Below are 7,419 nucleotides of genomic sequence, written 5' to 3'. Positions count from 1 at the left end.
GACGCACTTCTAAGATGCCTGTGCTTGGTTGGGGGAAGGGATGTTTGATTAGCAGTGATCTCTTGACCCACTTGGGCTGAAGCTGAAGCTTTGAAAGCTACCGTCTTTCAAAGTGGTGCTGTACTGTCTTAACATATATGAGCTAGGCTGTGTGAACCTACATGGTACACATGGGCCTCTGTTTCGTGAAAGGGACAGACTTGAAGTGGGTGATGGTAACCCCAGGATGCAGAAGGAACCCACATTCCTAACGGGAAGTAACCACACATGCTAGAAAACAGTGGAGCTGAGAGCAGAGCCCGGTTTTCAGCTCAGTGAAGCCCATGCCAACATTTGCAAATAGCAGCCACAAGGAAGGTATCTTGGAACCTGCTGGTTCCAAAGCTGGTGTTGTGTGTGGAGCTTTGGTCCCTGCTGCTGGCCCCCCCCTCTCCTGGGGATGCCAGCACCTTGGGGAGTTGAGGCTCTTCCTTATGGTGCCTGGGCAGGAGACACTGTGCCCTTCTCTCTGTTGGACCCTGTGCTCTGTGGCCGGGAGGCAGGTTGGGAGGGTCCTTGGCCCTGGTCTTCTCTTCCCACTTAAAAGAGAAAAGGTTATACAGGGCCAGATGTCGCTCAGAGCATCTTCTACTCACATCTTCTGTGTTTTATTCCTGAAATCTATTGTAGTTCTCTTGTGGAGAGCACGGTGACACACATCTGTGATCCAAGCTCTTGGGAGGTGGAGTTGGGAGGCCAGAGTTCAAGGTCATCTTCAGTTATATAGCCAGCTCAGAACAGACTGGGGACACTGAGGTCGAGGGTAACATGGAAGTCAGCAGAACTGAGGACAGTTCCTGATTGTCAAGGCAGGGACTAGGGACAACCTGGCTTGTCCTACAACACTGTCCATTTTCTGTGACTTCCAGTCTCTTAGAACAGCAGTGTTAGAAGCAAAGGCAGGGGCAGAGCTCAGGTCTGAGCAAGCCTGCTTTTCCCCTCCAGAGTCTTTCTGGTCTTTAGAGTAGACTGTTGTGTGACCTAGCTTGTATTTCTGTGTTGGGCGATGTTTGACTGTTTCTTGGTTTTGACATTTTAATCCACGTGGTGTTTTGGAGTAATTGGTAGCAATCCCTTCCTATACACTGTGTGCTCTGTTAGGACACCCCTGAAAGACCCGTTGTTTTCATTTTCTAAAGAGAGGAACTTATCATTACCTCCCAAGCCATACAAAAGCCATCCTAAAAGGCTGTGTCACTTCCAAGTCCCACATGATGCAACCTCGATGTCAGTGTGGATGGGTCAGCTTGTGCTCCCCCCCCCACCGCCCTGAGCCTTCTCCCACACTTCAGCACAGAGCGTGGTGAGCGGGTGCTAGAGGGAAGGTGTACTCTGGCCCGTGGAGGGCGGACAGCCGGTGACTGAGTAGGGCTGCAGAACCTGGTTTAGACGTGTAGATGGACAGGACACACTGTGGACAGAAATGTCTGTTCTGCCTGGTCCTGCCACCCTTCAGTCCCAAATAAGCACACTGAGACTTGTATCAATTATAAACTGTTTGGCCAATGGCTCCGGCTTCTTATTGGCTAGCTCTGTCTTTAATTATTAATCCATAACTATTAACCTATATATTTTGGCATGGCCTTATTTTACTGGAGAATGCCCGGTGTCCCATCTTCCCAATAGCTACATGACATCTCTGCCTTCCTATTCCCAGAATTCTTCTAGAGTTGTAGCCCTGCCTATCCTTCCAACCTGGCTACTGGCCAACGAGCACTTATTCATCAACCAATCAGAGAAACCCATGTTCACAGCATGTAGGACATCCCCCATCAGCATGTCCCGTCTCATTAGCAAACCAGAAAGGTTTTCATCTCAGCCTTTGCTCTGCGCTGGCCTCTGCCTCCTTTTGTGTTCACTCCAGGCTTTGGATCTGCGATGGCCCCACGGGCTTAAGTCTGGTTGAGCTCCCAGATCTCCAGTTGTGCCCTGAAGGGGTGGGTCCTCCAGTAGGGTGATGTCGCCCGTGCAAGCCTTTGAAGATGACACTATTCTTCTTCCTGGTCTGTTAGAATGTGAACAGCTGTCCTGCACCGTGCTCCTGCCATGACAGCCATTTTAGCCTGGCTGCCCCTGTGGTTGACTGAAATCCCTCTGAAACAGACAAAATAAACATTTCCTCCCTGAGTTCGCCCCTTTCAAGTACTTCAGTCACAGTGATGAAAAGGTAACCATTATAGGGCCTGGAGAGATGGCTGTTCTGTTAACACTGGCTACTTCCTGCCGAGATACCCAGTTCTGTTCCCGGCTCCCGCATACGGCAGCTCATGGCCACTGTAACTCCAGCTCCAGGAACCTGGCACCCACATTTGCAAGAACATACCCACAGACATGCACACATGCCATAAATTAAAATCTTATTTAAACAAACAAAAAAAAACTAGCACAAAGTGGTTGGTGAATGTGATCTGCCCCCCCTCCCCAAGGCCTAGGGATTTGCAGCCAAGCCTGGCTAGCCAGGGGATCTGTTGGTCTCAGAGCACGCTCAGGCCTACTAAAATCTTTGACTGTTAGAGCAAACTCTGATCTGCAAAGTGGAAGAGATCTCTCCAGTGGTTTCTAGAGCACTTTTGTTTGCTAAAGCTAACATTACCCCAGCTGCACTTGTCTCTAGGCAGTGTGATCCTTGCCAGGGAAAGCCACAGTAGCCTTTCTTAGAATCCAGACTACCTCAGGAGTGACTTCATTCCTGGACCAGACGTCTCTGTGTTGTCCACTGCCTTCCATGTTTGTGGGTGCTCTTCCTCAAGCCCTTAGAGTAAGGCCGCCTTTGAGAACCTGGCCTCCACCCCATTAGACCTTCCTCTCACCTCCTGAGGACTTGGGTCTCTCTGGCAAACCTTGATGGAGGCCCACTTTTCCCTTTTATATATTACTTTTTTGGGTGTAGGTGCCTGTGAGGATGGTGCACTCCCTGCCTATCCTTTTGAGGCAGGTCTCTCCCTGAATCTGGGGCTCATGGTTTCTCTGCTAGACTGAAAGCCAGCAATTCCCCTGTCTCCACCCACCTCTGAGCTAGGGCTGCAGGTGCTTGTGGAGATGCTCTGATTGTAGAGCTGGGTCCTCATGATTATCGAGCAAATGCTCTTAAAGGCTGAGCCATCTGTCAGCCCTGAGACCAGGCCTTCTTGTCCGCCTCTCAGGTTTAGAAGAAGGTCCAGCAAAGTAGGGTGGCTGACACTTGGCCTTACACTTGCCAGCAATGACACTTTGTTGTCCCCCCCCCACACATACATACACACCCCTCTGCACTCATACACCTCCCCATTGGCCACAACACCTCGCACAGCGTTACTTACGAAGGACTTAGGTGCACACCCTTCCCTCAAGCGTAGTCTGTGTCATCCGAGGTAGCCTCAACCTCCTTCCCAGCTCTCACCCTCAAGACTCCTCCGTCTCCGCTCTGCCCTCCTCCCGAGATGTGAGATCTTTGTTGATGTGCACGTTTGAAAGAATGGTCCCAACTGCAGGGAATTCGTCAGTGATTTACGTCCTCACGCGGGCCAACAGAGGGCTGACCGAAGTTCTACATCTACGCCTCTCCAGTTTAGCAGCTGTGTGTGCTGCCGTCAGTCAACAGCTTCTTCTACAGAGCCCAGATGAATCAGGAAAAAGTGGGTCAAACAGCTACCTTCCTCTTTTAGGAGGTCAGGTGACGGGGGGGAAGGGGGCCAGGGAGGGGGCGGAATTCCCAGCACATGGCTACCAGAGTTTGTAGTCACGTGTGCCTTGTTTCAGGGGGCGGATACCCTGTCTACACGGTCTAAACACATGAGGGCTCTCCGAAGTCCAACACGGAAGTGGCCGCTGGGCTCACAGGGCTGGCAGGTAAGCAGGCCAAGGGTTCTTTAGGTCAAATGTAGCGGGGCAGATGGGGGTGGGGGAAGGGAGGTCGATGGCCATCATTTGTGCCACAGGAATGCTAGAGCAGGATTGATCGGGAGATGGGTTTGGTTTTATATCATGTGTCAAGGATCAGGACTAGAAAACCTAGGAGTCAGGCTCCACAGCTAATTTTTCAGGTAGAGAATCCTAAATTTTGATTAAGAAAAGACCCAAAGTCACCAAACTAAGTGAAGAAGTGCATGGTTAGTCCAGCTCTGTCTCTTCACCCTACATATAACTCCCCGGGTGCCTGAGTGGGAGGTGAAACTGTGTGCATGTGTGAGCATAAGCATGTGCATGCGTGTGTGTATGTGTGACCATGAGCATGTACGTGCGTGCATGCGTGTGCGTGCGTGTGTGTGCGTGCGTGTGTGCCTGCGTGCGTGCGTGCGTGTGTGTGACCGTGAGCAAGTACGTGTGTGCATGCGTGTGCGTGCGTGTGTGTGCGTGTGCGTGTGTGTGTGTGTGTGTGTGTGTGTGTGTGTGTGTGTGTGTGTGTGTGAGAGCCCTCACTGGGTGAGGAGGGGGTGACTGTGCATGTGTGCATGTTCTAGATGGGAGGAAGAGGGGGACTGGATAGGAAGTAGGAGGTGACTTCCTCAGCAGCAGGTGCAGGGCCAGGCCTGGTCCACATCCAAAGAAAGCCAACTGCAGGATTCCACGCATCCCCATGGCAGGACCCTCGAGCGCCAGCCGCCTCAGACACCAGGGAGCGAGCTCAGAATGGGGCGGGCACCATGTCAGCAGCTGGCAGGGCTTTGACAGAGTTGAGCTCTGGCTTCCACGTTCCCAGAGAAGATGGGTCCCTGCCCTCCTGCGGACTAGAAGGGGAGGAGGCCATGGGGGCCCTGGGTCTGTAATTATGTCAGAGGCTGTGATGGTGACAGCTGTGACAGGTTCTGAGTTGGGGGCTTGCGCTGGTGAACAGTGGCTGGCTTAGTCATTTATTTCCTGGGGGCAAGCAGCGTTAGTGGGGCTCTGGGACCTCTGCTCATGCCGCATCTACACTATGTCCACACTGTAGGTCCTACTGTTGCCAGCACAGCCTGCCTGCGCAGTGACGATTGTTGTTTGTTTGTTGTTGTTTGTTTTGTTTTGTTTTGTTTTTTCGAGACTGGGTTTCTCTGCTTTGGAGCCTATCCCAGCACCGACTCTGTAGACCAGGCTGGCCTCAAACTCACAGAGATCCCGAGTGCTGGGATTAAAGGCATGTGCCACCAACACCAGGCATGATGATTGGTTTTGAACCTCAGACATGAGTCTGTCTTCAAAGACGGGTCAAGAATCCATAATCCAATGAGAACAAATGCTAGAATACAAGTTGTTCCATAAGGATGGAGCTGTATTCTCCGTGTGTGTGTGTGTGTGTGTGTGTGTGTGTGTGTGTGTGTGTGTGTGTATGCGCGCGTGTCCTTCCAACTTAGGTTTATCATGTTATCATATTTGGAGTCTAGGAAGAGTTGTTTTGGATTTTAGTTTTTTAGGCAGGGTCTCTTTGGCCCTGGCTGGCCTAGCGCTCACACAGATTTGTTTCCGCCTCTTGACTGTGATTAAAGCCAGGTGCTATTTTGGGGAGGCAGCAGTGGGGGCAATTCTAACAAAAGTTTTTTTTTGTTTTGTTATTTTACAAATCCAGTTTGAATTAGGTTCCAGGAGTTTAAGAACAGCCTAGAAAACACTGGGAAACCCTGTCTTCTACATAATAAATAAACCTAAGTAAATAATTCATGCTTAGAACACACATAAAATCCGGGAGTTTGTGAGCTCACTCTAGAAAGAGCCCAGCAGGCAGCTTTTCAAGATAATTATCACACGGTGTCTATTTTTGTGTGACAAATGGCACCCAAACTCAGATCAGAGTACCGCCATCTTATCATGTCTGTGACTCTGTGCGTCTGGATCTGGGCAGGGCTCGGCTAAGTGGCTCTTCTCAGCATGTGGCATCAGTAGTGGTCACTTGAGTGTGACTGAGTTGTCAGATGTCCAAAGTAACTTCCTTCTGGTGGGTTTGCCGGTTGACTCCGAAGCCTGGCCAGGCGGGCGGCCCAGGCAGCCAGAGAGACCAAGAGATTTCTCTGGCAATGAGCTGGCTTTCCAGAGAAGCGCAGAGATGTGAGTGCTAACAAGCGCTACGGGCTAGGCTTTTAATGGCCTCGCATGGGAAGTCCCAGATTCTCACTGCCACCTCATCCAATTTGTCTAGCAAGCTGCAATGCTCAGCCTAGCTCCTGGATGCGGCGCTGGAGCCAGAGCTCCATGGAGGAGTAGCAGACACATTTTGCAGTCATCTTTAACCCAGAATAGTTACCCCAAGAAAGAATCATTTTGCTATTTGTCTTTGGGAGACAGGATCTTGTGATGTAACCTAGGCTGGCCTTAAATTTGAGTCCCTCTTCCTTGGTCCCAGAGTGCTTGCTGTATTACAGCTGTGCGCCATGTCTGGCTTCCAAACAGATCTTGCTAGGTATTTCCCCTTTTACGACCTTCCTGGTGGCATCTTGGGGGAGGACAAAGAGTCCTAGACTGGCCATCAGGAAGCCCGAGTTCCACTACAGCCGACCATCACTTTGAGCAAGGATTTCTGTTAGCTATGCTGGGAACACAAAGGGAGACAAAAAAAAATTCCTTAGTTCTGTGTCTCAGACATCACCCTGTACCTGTTCTTACTGTGGTGACCTTGGGCACATCATATCCCTTCTTAATGCCAAAAAACAAACAAAAAAACCAAGGTTGGACTTGCTGCCCATGAGCCTGTTCCCGACACTGGCTCCCTGGGATGGGAGATACGCTTCTAGGCAACTCGGGGTACTGAGAGAGACGTCCCTGGAGGTATGCCAAGGGAAACACTGGGATTACTGAGAGAGACGTTCCTGACCTTTTGCTCTTTAGCAAGGTTACAGAAAAGCAGCTCCATGAAACTCGTTTGGTGCGTGGTTATCTACTTAGAAACAAATCCACAGCAAGAGACCCTTACATCCTCTGCTGTTGGAGACCAGTGATAGGAATGGCATACAGGAAGACTCCCGTTCCTTTTTCAGAACCGTGAGGCTTCACTTGCTCTGTAAGCTCGTGTGCTGGGGGCTTGGGAACGCCCCCCCCCCCGGGCTAAGCCAACAGGTCCATTGGTTCGGTGTCAGTCTTTTTTACCTAAGAGGACCCTAGAGCAGGCAAGCAGTCCAGACGGGGGTCTCCTGAAAGCCCTTTGCACCACCCCGGTGTCTGTTCCTCCGGACATTCGTGCTCCAGACTATCCGGAGGAGAGAGGGAGGCAGCCAGGCTGTGGCCACCAATGGAGATGGGGGAGGGCGAGCAAGGAGTATCTGGCCGGGAGCCAGGGCTGTGGGATTTACAATCATCCTGGGGCCTGTAAATACTTCAAGCGGCTTTTTTTATTTTGAGGCCATGAGTAATTGAGCCAACTGTGCCCTGTCTCCCACAGCCTGGTCCTGCCTCCTCCTACTCACAAACACACACTCATTTACACCTGTTTTACAC

The 7,419-nt window shown here is 51.1% G+C and overlaps 1 long non-coding RNA gene across 1 annotated transcript; it reads right to left on the bottom strand.

Moving 5' to 3' along the window:
- Positions 1 to 1,522: 1,522 nt before the first annotated feature.
- Positions 1,523 to 3,612, bottom strand: LOC121139335. The gene is made up of 2 exons (XR_005876272.1): positions 3,339 to 3,612; positions 1,523 to 2,133 (listed from the first exon to the last, which is right to left on the bottom strand). It is a non-coding gene; the product is annotated as an uncharacterized LOC121139335 (long non-coding RNA).
- Positions 3,613 to 7,419: the final 3,807 nt, after the last annotated feature.

Source organism: Mesocricetus auratus, unplaced genomic scaffold (assembly GCF_017639785.1).
Source record: "Mesocricetus auratus isolate SY011 unplaced genomic scaffold, BCM_Maur_2.0 Super-Scaffold_4256, whole genome shotgun sequence".
NCBI classification, from domain to species: domain Eukaryota; kingdom Metazoa; phylum Chordata; class Mammalia; order Rodentia; family Cricetidae; genus Mesocricetus; species Mesocricetus auratus.
Note: the sequence above shows the minus strand (reverse complement) of the source record. Positions and strands in the feature narration are given on the sequence as shown.